The 13,306-nt window shown below is 42.4% G+C and overlaps 1 protein-coding gene and 1 non-coding gene across 2 annotated transcripts in view; both read right to left on the reverse strand.

Moving 5' to 3' along the window:
• FAT3 (FAT atypical cadherin 3) overlaps nucleotides 1-13,306 on the reverse strand; it is a 717,392-nt gene that overhangs the window by 329,775 nt on the left and 374,311 nt on the right. The window lies entirely within an intron of this gene.
• TRNAD-GUC (transfer RNA aspartic acid (anticodon GUC)) lies at nucleotides 4,149-4,224 on the reverse strand. The gene has a single exon. It is a non-coding gene; the product is annotated as a tRNA-Asp (tRNA).

Genomic DNA, 13,306 nt, shown 5'->3' on the forward strand with positions numbered 1-13,306 from the left:
ATCATGCCTGGTACATATCAATATGTGTATCTGAGTGCGTGTTCACACACATAATTACAGTCATATTTTATGAGGCAGGTTTAATGGCAAATGAGTTTATGGGGTCATTTCCCCCTTGGGATACTTTACAAGCTGGCTGGTAAGATGAGCTACCCATTCCTGGAACAATCATAAGATGACAATTCAGTGAAGGCCAAAATCATAAATGTAACGTGTGGTTAAGGACGGGGAAAAATGAGATGGCTTGAATTGTTGGAAAAAAAAAAAGTCATAGACAAAATAGATCTTGAATTGGGTCCTAAAGGAATTGTTACAAAAAAGAGAGTAAGGAGAAAGGTGTTCTAAATGAGGGACCACTCTGTGTAAGCAAACACCTCAGGGGGGTATGAGCCTACCACCCTCTCAAGCCACCGAGAACAGCCTAGCCTAGGGGAAGGGGGCTGTGAGACCGTACAGGAAAAAGAAGCTTGCTCAGACAGGATGAGGGTAAATCAGAGTTGTGGAGGCTGGTATAAGAAATTAACTTAAAGACCATAATCTCCTCCCTACAAGGAGAACAGCAAATCTCTATGCCCCTTCTAGGACCTGGGGAATGCTAGATGGAGACTTGCATTGGGATGAAGAAAAAAATCCAGAGAAAGTAGAGCCAAGGGAAAGTTCCTGGACAAAACTGAAATAGAAAACAAAGCCAAGAGTTGTTCAACGAGGGCAATGCTATGATGAAATTGGCCAGAGAGGCCAAACACAAGCATGTGGAAACACGTTAGAAACCAAGACCCTAAAAGCAAACATGGGAAGACGAAATGGAACGATGAAGGCAATTGTTGGAAAATATCCCTGAGCTACTAAATTGTAGCTGTGGGGTTCTGATGAGCCCCCAACGCTTGGCAGGTGAGGGTGAGATCACTAGGAAATCCAAATATGCTCAGATGAGGTACCTGGGACAGGAATTAATTCAGCTATAGATCCCCAAGAGCATGGCAGCTAAGTGAAAATGGCCAGAAGACATTCTGGTTGAAGGCAGAAAGAACAGGACTATGGAGACAGTGGGCAAACAGGAGACAGGAGGGGAAGTAGCTTCAACAGATATTTAGCATCTTAGGCTTTGCAAATAAGACAAGTTAAGACATCGATGCCTTCAAATGGCTCCTGACCAAAAAGACAAAGATTGAAGACAGAAAACAATAAACAGGCAGATTCTGATGTAGGCCAGGTGAAGGAGTGAGCTAGGCACCATGAATGTGCTCAAGGCAGGAAACTCTTACCAAATGAGGGGTGAGCAGGGAATTGGAGAAAATTTTGTTGGGTTGGATCTTTAAGAATGGCAGGCCCTGGCTGGTTTGCTCAGTGGTAGAGCGTTGGCCTGGCGTGCAGAAGTCCCTGTTTCGATTCCTGGCCAGGGCACACAGGAGAAGCACCCATCTGCTTCTCCACCCCTCCCCCTCTCCTTCCTCTCTGTCTCTCTCTTCCCCTCCCGCAGCCAGAGCTCTATTAGAGCAAAGTTTGCCCAGGCGCTGGGGATGGCTCTGTGGCCTCTGCCTCAGGCACTAGAATGGCTCTGGTTGCAACAGAGCAACGGCCCAGATGGGCAGAGCATCATGCCCTGGTGGGCATGCCGGGTGGATCCTGGTCAGGCGCATGTGGGAGTCTGTCTACTGCCTCCCCATTTCCAACTTCGGAAAAATACAGAAAAAAAAAAAAAAGAATGGGTAGGATTTTCACACGTGCAGCTAGTGCTAGGGGAACATTTCAAGCAAAGGAGACATCAAAAATTCAGGGTCGTATCACTGGATTCAACTCCACCTAGAGTCCAGGGCATACTGAGGTATCCAAGTAAGATTGCTCTGGAATCTGCTGGGAAAACAAAATTCGAGTTAAGGTGAAAAGTACAAACATCAATCAGAGATAGAAGTCATTATTCATCCCAACCTAATCTTTTATTTTTTTTTTGTAACACCAGCAAAAAGCTTACATTTAATTTTTTTTCTATTCTAGCTTAAAAATAATAAAAACAAGATCAAACCCAGGCTGCTTTACATGCCTTAAGCAATTCATGTACCTTTTAGGCATACAAGGTGCCCTGAATAACTATGCTTATTCTAGTTTATGCCAAATTGTTTACCCTAACCACTGGTGTGTTGAAAGTGTATTAATTATATTGAAATTTTCAGGGATTATATAATTACTGCTTTTTATAAACCTTTTATAATTTAAAAAAAATGCATCCAATACACTTTGCCAGTGGCTAGTTCCATGCCTCCGCTATCCGTCCATATCAGGTACTGATTACGGGAAGATTTTTCTGATGCCATTGCTCAAGTAGTCAGAATTCTGTAACTGCATTACAGTTTCTTAAACATAGAACATAGGTCTTTACTAAGTAATCTGCATAGCATTCGGTTTGGGGTCCTGAAATATTGCAGTTCTTCTGGTGATAGACTCCATACACTGAAGGACTCTGTCCCCAGATTTAATCATCTTAGGGCATAACCACACTTTATGATAGAATGTACCCTTTTATCCACAGCCTCTAGCAATTCGCTGAGATGGAAAGGTGGCCTATTATTAAATATATCTCCAGAAAAAAAGAGATTCCCTAAATTCAATCAATAGTACATTTCAGTGGCTTACAACCTTCAGATGCATCATAGCCTCCCTTGGGCACTACCTGTAACCCTCCGGTCATAAATGAAACCACTTTCTTTCCATTCTGTCCTCCAGTCACCATGCACCTTCCATATTTCTATCATTCGTCAGCCTTGTCTTGATTTTTATTCCCTCCCTCCAATCTTTCCCGAACACGTTTTGCTTCCTAATTCTTGAATCATTTTCACTGATCCATTCCTGACCTTTTCCAAATATTTTATTTGTTGTACTTTCCTGACATAGCAATTTAAGAAGAACAGACCAACTGATATTATTTTTTGTTAAAAATTTTATGTTAGAAATTTTACTCCCAGATTAGCTTGGCTTTTAGCTTACAACACAATTAATGGAGCTATAGATACTTATCTGGTTTTTAATAAAGAACTGTCTTCGTGAACCAGGGGCTCAGAAATGCCTTTATAAGGTAATACCATTCCAGACACAAAGATACCTATTTTTATTTTCATCAGTTTTTCATTCTTTTCAACTCCTCTGTCAAAGCCACATACTTAATTACCTTTCCAGCGTTGGTTTTTATGACATATTAGACGATTATAGTAAAAAATGTTACTTTGCCATGTGCTTTTCTTCTAAAGAACATAAAGCTTTTCTCTTAAGTGTTCTAATGTATCCTTAAAACACTCATCCCTGAGAGATGGAAGGTTTTATTACTCCTTATCTTACAAACAGGGAAGTGAGGCCTTGGAAGATTACATGATGAAGGCTCTAGAGACTGCTAAAACAGGGGACAGAGCAGGGGTTGGCACTGGGCTGCGTTTCCCAGGCTCTCTGCTGCCTAAAGCAGCCGGACGATAGCACTATGTAATAACGCTCTCAAATTTGCAGTCCATTATCAAAATAGGTAATATCCCAAATGCAGTGTGACTCTGCAGCAGGCTGTACGGCCTGGTGGAAATCCAACCTGGTCTGCAGTGTGAAGGCACCAGACCACCATTTCTTAGTTGTGTGACTTTAACAGACCACTTAAATTCTTTAGATTTTTGTTTTGTAAAATGGTCTTGAAAACAGGGCCTCCAAACTGGGTAGGGAAGTTACCACCATAATAAACCCCTGCATTTTTTTTTTTTTTTACAGAGACAGAGACAGAGTCAGAGAGAGGGATAGACAGGGACAGACAGACAGGAACAGAGAGATGAGAAGCATCAATCATTAGTTTTTCTTTTTTTTTTTTTTTTTGTATTTTTTTTTTTCTGAAGCTGGAAACGGGGAGAGATAGTCAGACTCCTGCATGCGCCCGACCAGGATCCACCCGGCACGCCCACCAGGGGGCGACGCTCTGCCCACCAGGGGGCGATGCTCTGCCCCTCCGGGGCGTGGCTCTGTTGCGACCAGAGCCACTCTAGTGCCTGGGGCAGAGGCCAAGGAGCCATCCCCAGCGTCCGGGCCATCTTTGCTCCAATGGAGCCTCAGCTGCGGGAGGGGAAGAGAGAGACAGAGAGGAAGGGGGGAGGGTGGAGAAGCAGATGGGCGCTTCTCCTGTGTGCCCTGGCTGGGAATCGAACCCGGAACTTCTGCACGACAGGCCGACGCTCTACCACTGAGCCAACCAGCCAGGGCCTCAATCATTAGTTTTTCATTGATTGCTTTCTCATATGTGCCTTGACTGCGGGCCTTCAGCAGACTGAGTAACCCCTTGCTCGAGCCAGCGACCTTGGGTCCAAGCTGGTGAGCTTTTGCTCAAACCAGGTGAGCGCATGCTCAAGCTGGCGACCTTGGGGTCTTTCTTGAACCTGGGTCCTTGGCATCCCATTCTGACGCTCTATCCACTGCGCTACCACCTGATCAGGCTAAACCCCTGCATTTTAAATGCATTGAATAATTATTTAAAATTCCTTAGCACATCCACAATTTGTTAATTAGGAGAACCAAGTTACCCTGTGAACACTGCTAGTCAGTGCTGGTTAAGAAAACTTGTGAACCCTACCTGTTCATGTTGGTCAACAGGCTATTCTTTTCTTACCCTTAGCAGTTAAAAATCAAATAGTGATTTTTCTGGCCACAATTTCAGTATCTCTTTAAGTCATTAATTTTGTAGCCTGAAAATAATTTTAATCTTTTTTTGTTCCAGTTTTATTAAGATATATTTGACATACATCTCTGTGTAAGTTTAAGGTGTACCACATAATGGTTTGATTTCCATATATTATGAAATGATTACAGTTATAAGTTTAGTTAGCATCCATTATCTCACATAGAGACAATGAAAAGAGAGAGCAAAAAAGAAAAATGTTTTCCCTTGTGATGAGAATTCTTAATAATTGTCCTGTATGTCATATAGCAGAGCCTGCACATTATTTTACATACTAGCAAAATATCCCATCATACTATCCATACCATAACTATACCATAACTATCTGTTGACTTTTTTCTAATATTTTATTACTTTCAATTGATTTACTTTTCAGCATATATATTCTCTAGTTCAGTGTTCTCTCTGTTTCTCACTTTTTCTCCCTAAATCTCCATTTTTTCCCCCCTGGTGCTCCATAAGACACAGGTGAAAGAAATAATACAATAAAAAAGTAGTATATTGGCCCTGGTCGATTGATTCAATTTATGGCCCAATGTGTGGATGTCCCAGGTTCTATTTCTGGTCAGGGCACATAGAAATTACCATCTGCTTCCTCTCCCTACTCCCTCTTTTCTCCTCCCACAGCCATGGCTCAATTGGTCCAGCACATTGGCCCTGGGTGCTGAACATGGCTCTGCAGAGCCTCTGTCTCAGTTACTAAAAATAGCTCGGTTGCGAGCATGGCCCCAGATAGGCAAAGCATCAACCCCAAATGGGGGATGCTGGGTGGATACCAGTCGGGGCACATGTGGGAGTCTGTCTCTCTATTTCCCCTTCTCTCACTCGGAAAAGAAGAAAAAAAATTGTGTAGCACACACACAAAAAAAGTGCATCACAAATAAACCTCCATGTTTCTTCAGAAGTGGTGAGATATCTCCCAATCTTCTGATGCCCACGATGGCCTTACTGAGCTGCTTCAGTCAGCCTGCCTATGGAAACTCAGAGCTGTACTATACTGATTCTGGTTCTTTATAAAAAATTCTCTAATTTTAGAGAGACAGAGAGAAAAAAGTGGTGAGGAAGAGGGGGAGAGAGAGAGAGAGAGAGAGAGAGAGAGAGAGAGAGAGAAGCATCTATTTGTTGTTCCACTTGGTTGTACATTTATTGGTTGCTTCCCATATGCGCCCTGACCTGGGATCGAACCCGCAACCTTGGGGCTGCGGAACAACACTCTAACCATCTGAACTGAGAGCCTACTATTAGTTTCTGTTAAAGCTTCTCTACTTTTTTGAGGCAGCTAAAACTTTTACTGTAACTAGTGTAGTGCTTCTTTCTCCTCTTGGGCATTATCAAAAGCAAAATCTAAGTTAAAGAAGGAAGTTGCACTTTTTTAAAAAGAGCTGATTACTTACCAGGTGGAGTGGTAAAGGTGTAGCAGCTCTTCCTGCCTTGCTCTCTCCCCCATGTGACAAAGGCGCACTGGGAAACTTTGCTTCAAGGTTACTGCCAACTTTCAGAGGGGGTACTCCTGAGAGTGTGCCAACTTAGTGGGCTTCGCCCAACTCTACAATTTTTAGCATCTGAACACTGAGGCTAACTTGGAATAGGTTATCCCCATGGCCTTAAAGTGTTTCACAGGCTGTACTTAATGAAATAAGAATAGCGTATACATCCTGCTTGGGAATGAACACGAGATCTATAACACAGAAATATGAACCCCTCTCTCAGGCTAAAGATTTATAAATTTACTTGTGATATAATCCACCTGTTTGTAAAAATGTCCCAAAGACCTCACCCCAAGACGCTAATTTAATGACACGGGCAAGGTCATGTTTAGGTTCAGAGCAACAGGTAATTGAAGCCAAACCAAGTAATTAATTATTCTCTGGGAATTAACTCAGGGAGGTCCCTCATCACCAGAGAAAATGGATGCAGCTCTGTGATGCAGCTGGTTCCCAGGAACATTGCCACTTCTTCTGGCTCACCTCATGAGGACCCCAAGTCCTTCCCTTCGAGACTACTGTGACAATTTGTATAGGCTGCTGAATCCAGTCCCTGTCCTAAGCAATTACCTACATCAGAGAAGATGATACTTAGGATCAACGCACATTTTAAAACTCCTAATTTATAATTCATTTCATTACAGCTAATTATTAAAGTAATTAGCATGTAAAACTCAAACTAAGAATGGGACATTCTAGTGCAACCTAAAGAGCAAGATCTCTGGTACTTTTTCGTGTCTTTCTTTTATTTCAAACTCTAACTTGTCATTTCTAGTCTCAAACAAAACCTTAAAAATGGGCCTGAAGAGAAGGCTTCTTCCTTCTGTCTATTAATTCATTTGGGTTAAAAAAAAATTGAAATAATAATAATAAGATATTTTCAGGGAAAAAGAGAGAAGAGAGGCAGATAATGTTAACTCGTGTTTTTATGACACTGTATCATTTAAAAGTGCCAAATTATTATGAAAGCTCTGTGCAGTAACTATTATCAACCCTATTCTACAGATGAGGAAACTGAGGCATAAAAAGGAAGAGAAATGTGAATGTTGTCAAAGAAAGAACCCCTCCACCCCAACCTCCCTCCTACATTTTTTATAAGGTCTTTAGAAGGGCCTTAGATACTTGATACTTAGATAGTTAAGTTGAAAACATGAGAGACAAAATACAGAAATAGTGTTTAAATGTCAATGATTCATTTTAGGATATCTAATTATAGACTCACACTGGACTATTATTACTGTTTCTGCCCCTTCATCTGCAATCAATTTATTGTGTGGCTTGAAAAGTAGGAAGAAGTAGAGGAAGCTGGATGGGGGGCGGTGGTGATGGTGGCATCGCCACCACGAGAGGGACTGTATGGAGTGTATGCTTTCAATGTGCCAGAAATGGGGCCGTGTTTACCTCTGTAACCTCAGCAGTCCTTACGTTGCATGTTTAAGTTTTACATATTGTCCCTTGAAGTTCATAAAGTAGCTAAAAGATACACGTGAAAAACAAGAGCCCCAATAACTAATAAATGAGAAAATCGGGGTAATGGGACAACAGTTTTTACAAAGCAAGGCTCAGGCGTAATACTAATGTTTTCTGGACTTGGAAGCTTGAGCTCTGAAGCCACCAGCTGTACATTCAAGCGCAGGCTGGCAGCTCCATTCCTGATAGAGGTGGAGCCTCGGATTAATGACAGAATCACAGACTCGGTTTCCTTTTATGCAGTGGAACAATCCATACAGGGTTGCTAATAAGATTTTAAAAGTCAAGAAAATATAGTCAATACTTAGCATAGTGCCTAAAATGGACCAATGCTCCACAGATTTTAGTCATCAATACTAAAAACAGTGCATAATCCATAGTACACAGGGGACATACCACAGCCCCAGGGCATTTGCTAGAAGCTCACCAGGATCTGGCTCCATGTCAAACCCATTAAAGTAAAAGGAAAAAAAAAAGATCTGCTTTAAGATTTACAGGTTGTATTAGAAGAAAATAAATCAACTACTGAGGAGAAATGTCGTTGCTTTTCTCTCCACTTATGGAGGCTGGTGAGCAGTGTTTTCGGTCGTGGGCATAATCACCCCCAATTTATCGAAGAAATGAAGCCCTGCAAAGTTAAATGTTTGGAGGCGCAAGTCAGAGGCTGGGCAGGATGCAGGGCTCATGCCACGTGAGCCTTTCCCCAGGTTAAGGCAATTGGGCTCCACTGAGGGATTGCTGGGGACGCCCTCTTGGGAGCAGATCTTCAGTCATCTCTGGCACGTGTCATGAAGGCAATTCAAATTCTCTTCTACGCTGAATGTGGGAATGGGGAGTCTAGGGTGGGATTTTATTTCCTGTCACTGTGTTGATACAGTATCATCTCAGACACTGGTGTTTTTTAACTTTGGCCACCTGAGACCATAACACTTCTAAACAGGTGTGTGGTGCGGCTCTGTGACAACCAGCCTCGTGCCCTGCTACACCGCTTCCAACCAGCCTGGAGAATAAATCAAATTTCTCTTTCCTCTGAAAGCCCTTGAGATGTTTCAAGGCATGTCGGCCTTGTGAAAATAAACATTTGCTCTTTTATTAAACTTGTCTTGAGAGGAATGTGCCAGTTTTAAGTTGTGGCTGGATGGAAAACTTTCATTGTAGGTGATTACAATTTTCTTTATTAGTTTTTTTTTTTAATTGACTAGTGTGTTCACTTCCTAGAGCTGCTGTAACAAATTACTAGTGACTTGGAGGCTTAAAGCAACAGAAATTTATTCTCTCACATTTCTGGAGGCTAGAATTCTAAAATCAAGGTGTGGGCAGGTTGACCTCCCTCCTCTGAGGAATAATTAATTCTATGTTTTTTCTCTCTCCCAGCTTCTGGTGGCTGCTGGCAACCTTGGATCATAGGATTGGAGCTGCAGTAACTTCAAGTTTTGCTTCTGCTGTCAGATGCCTTTCTCTTCTCTGGGCGTCGCTATGTCTTCTATTGTGTCTCCTACAGGAAGACTCACAGTTGGACTTAGAGTCTGCCCTACATGATAATTATCTCATTTTGAAATCCTTGATGTATTTACATCTTCAAAAGCCCTATTCTCAAATAAGGTCATATTCACAGGTACTAGGATTAGGATTTGAACATATATTTTGGGGCCCGCTATACAACCCACTACAACCGATAATGGCTGTGGTTTGTGTTCACTTGCAACAAAATATAATAGAATGCAGAAGGACGTTTCTAGGAGTCCCAGAGAGCCTTCCTGCTGGGATAAGGTGTGATCTCTCTGGGGAAATTTCTATTCCCTCCCAGCACAGACACCCCTAGGAAGCCAGAAAGGGGAGGCAGAGTTAGCTACTCCTTCACGGTCCTCCCAGATGGTATTTATTTAACTTTTATGACCCAAGATAGTAATTTGGCTGATGCTTCCCAACTAGTCTGTTGGCTTATGAGAAACAGAGACAGCTTTTTCATATCTGTACCATTAGTGCCTGCATAGGTCTCAGAACATAATAACTAACATAGTCAAGCTATAGGGAAGGTAGGGGGAAATAACAGTAATTGGAGTATGAGAGAAGATAAAAGAACTTCAGTTTTTTACAATTCATTATCATTGACTAAATCAAATCAAGGCATTTTTCAATTTCTTTTTTTTTTAAGTGAGAGGAGGGGAGATAGACTCCCGCATGCACCGTGACCAGGATCCACCCGGCAACCCCCATCCGGGACTGATGCTCTGACCAACCAAGCCACTGGCTGCGAGAGAGGAAAAGAGAAAGAAGGGGGAGAGGAAGGGGAAGAGCAGCAGATGGGTGCTTCTTGTGTGTGGCCTGACTGGGAATCGAACTGGGATGTAGATATCCAGGCCGACGCTCAATGCCCTGAGCCAACCAGGCAGGGTGGCACTTCTCAATTTTGACACAAATCTATTTCTAACAACATGTCTTCTCTTTTCCACTTGCATTCTAGGCACCACCTACACATGGCATCGGTTTCCTAATTGGGTTAGCAAGATTCTGCATGTTTATCAGCTAACTCATGAGGAAATCAAATGCTTCAATTGTAAGTACTGAAAATTCAATGTATATTAAGGAAGATGAAGGGTTCTGTTGTCATAGTAACAGTCTAGTCTGAATAAGGACAACTCACCCATGCAGCAATTAGCTACTTCAATTACTAGTTACCTAGTTAAAAGCAACTCAACATACTCATTTTAATTCTTTTTTGATTCCCTGGGAGCATCTTAATCTTTACACTCCTCCTGACACGTTAGTGGCTACGATGCTGCATTGCCAGGTGCTGTCTCTCATGTCACTCAATTATTAAGGGTGCAATACTGACAGATTTTTAAAAATCCATGGTCAGATATTACTCTCCTCAAGTAGCTCAGAGAGCAGCATCCTTTAAAATATCCCTTGGCACTTAGTGCGTGGTTCAGAATATACTGAACTACCTGCAGTGTTTATTTCATTGTATCTTCACTGCCAGATACTCAGTTGTCATTTCACCCTGAATGGCTTCAGGATGAATCTCATTTCAGAATCTGTCAGCTTCTAAGCATAAAAAATTACCAATGAAACTTCTTGATAGAATAAGATAGTAACTTAAATAATGCCTTTACAATTGTAGGCCTTCAATAAGATCATTCCATTTAAAGTATACAGTAAATGATGTCTTTTGGGATTATGATTTTTCACCATAAGAAATCCTGGATGGTGAGCTCCATGCAGGCAGGGGCTGTGCCTCCTTCCTGCCCAGGTGAATCTCCATGCCAGTGACAGAGGAGATGCTCAGATCACACTGTGGGAATGAGTAGGAAAGTCATGGCCTTTATCCAACACTATTCAATAGAGAACAGGCGTTTTCATCCTCAGAGAATGAATGAATGAACGAACAAATTAAACAGCTCCTAGGCTTTGACACTAAAAGTGTCCTTGTTGCTGGTTTAGTTCCACTAGCTATTAAACAATGAAAAATCCCAGAAAAGACCGGTTCTGTGTGGTCTAAAAAGGGTCCAGGCCCTGGCCAGTTGGCTCAGTGGTAGAGTGTCGGCCTGGCGCACAGGAGTCCCGGGTTCGATTCCCGGCCAGGGCACACAGGAGAAGCGCCCATCTGCTTCTCCACCCATCCCCCTCTCCTTCCTCTCTGTCTCTCTCTTCCCCTCCCGCAGCCAAGGCTCCACTAGAGCAAAGTTTGCCTGGGCGCTGAGGATGGCTCTGTGGCCTCTGCCTCAAGTGCTAGAATGGCTCTGGTGGCAACAAAGCAACACCCCGGATGGGCAGAGCATCGCCCCCTGGTGCGCATGCCCAGTGGATCCTGGTTGGGCGCATGCGGGAGTCTGTCTGACTGCCTCCCCATTTCCAACTTCAGAAAAATACAAAAAAAAAAAAAAATTAAAAAATTAAAAGGGTCCAAATAGCCTGAACAGGCAGTGGCGCAGTGGATAGAGCATCAGACTAGGATGCAGAGGACCCAGGTTCGAAACCCCGAGGTTACCAGCTTGAGTGTGGGCTCATCTGGTTTGAGCAAGGCTCACCAGTTTGGACCCAAGGTCGCTGGCTTAAGCAAGCGGTTACTCGGTCTGTTGTAGCCCCACGGTCAAGGCACATATGCAAAAGCAATCAATGAACAACTAAAGTGCCACAACAAAAAACTGATAATTGATGCTTCTCATCTCTCTCCGTTCCTGTCTCTCTGTCCCTATCTATCCCTCTCTCTGACTCTCTCTGTCTCTGTAAAAAAAAAAAAAAAAAAAAAAAGGGGGTCCAAATAAATAGGGATTGTGCCTCTTTCAATCAGCTACATTAAAATGCCATGTACAGTTTGCTGTTAGCAAGTATCATGTCAAGGCTGACAATGTAAAATAAGATGTGTGTTTATTTAAGTTACTGAATTACCTGCATATATGCATCAAAATCTTTCCTATATGTTTTCTTCAACATATAGGTCTGATGAGTGAAAGACATGCTAGAATTATAGATGAGACATGATTGGCCAAGGGTTGAGATGGTGGCTATTCAGGGATTTGTTTACACTATTTCCTTTCCTTTTGTCTGTTTATGAATCTTCAAAATCAAAACTGTATGACAGTCCCAAGGTAACATCACTAACAATTATCTGACACCGTGCTTGAAGTCACTCACGCACCCTTCATCTGCCGTTACTGAGAAGTTGTATGTGCTGAAACTGCTCTATGTGCAAGCACAAGGCTGACTGAGGACTGGATCAGTCTAGGGAGCCTACAGTCTAGGGGAGACACAACACGGGCGTCCACAATTGTCATTACATGGCAGAAGCTGAGAAACATCGACAGTGACTACAGAGCTAGCGAGTATATTCAACTGAAAGCAATTATAGCTTTTCATTTAGCCAACTAGTGCGTCTTCACTCTATCTTTGACTCAACAGCCCAGACCCAGCTTTATTACATGGTTCCAAAACAGTTGTTAAGGACACCTTGACCACAATTCTCAACACCAACCAAAATTGTGGATTTCAGATCCTTGCTGTCAGAGACTTTAGAGGATCTTACTTAGACAAAAGAGAGAAATAACACATCACAGGCTGACAAGGAGGCCTGTGGTGAGATGAAACATTCACTCGGAGCTCCAGATAGCATGAGCTGTTGGAAATCACTTTTCCGACCAATTACTGTGATGAGCCACTGAGATAGTAAAGGCTTGTAAGTCCCACAGTATACACCGGGCTCCTAATGAGACAGTGAGCATCCAAGCTTTATTAAACATGCAATATGATCAAATTAACAGGGGCTTTAATTAAGTAGGGATGTGTCCGCTAAATTTATCATGAAAACAATGGGATATATAGCACAGTTAACCATTTCTCTGTTGAGGTAAACAAGAACAACAACTACAAGAATTACATGGGCAGCAGCGTTTCTGCTAAATTTTCCACCAGTACAATAGGAAATCTTTCGAACTTACCGATTTCTCTTGGGAAAATGGGATTGATAGCATTTTTGGTGTCCTAGTCTCAGCTTTCTTCACTCTTTTTCCTGGGGTGACATTCCCTCCATTTACCACATCAAACATTCAAAACAAGCAACAACATAATGACATACATATACCACATATACTTTGACTGAAGGCTACGTATGTGTATGCGTTCTTGCCTAGACTTTGCATTTTAACAGCAATAGCTA

Source organism: Saccopteryx bilineata, chromosome 1 (genome assembly GCF_036850765.1).
Source record: "Saccopteryx bilineata isolate mSacBil1 chromosome 1, mSacBil1_pri_phased_curated, whole genome shotgun sequence".
NCBI classification, from domain to species: Eukaryota; Metazoa; Chordata; class Mammalia; order Chiroptera; family Emballonuridae; genus Saccopteryx; species Saccopteryx bilineata.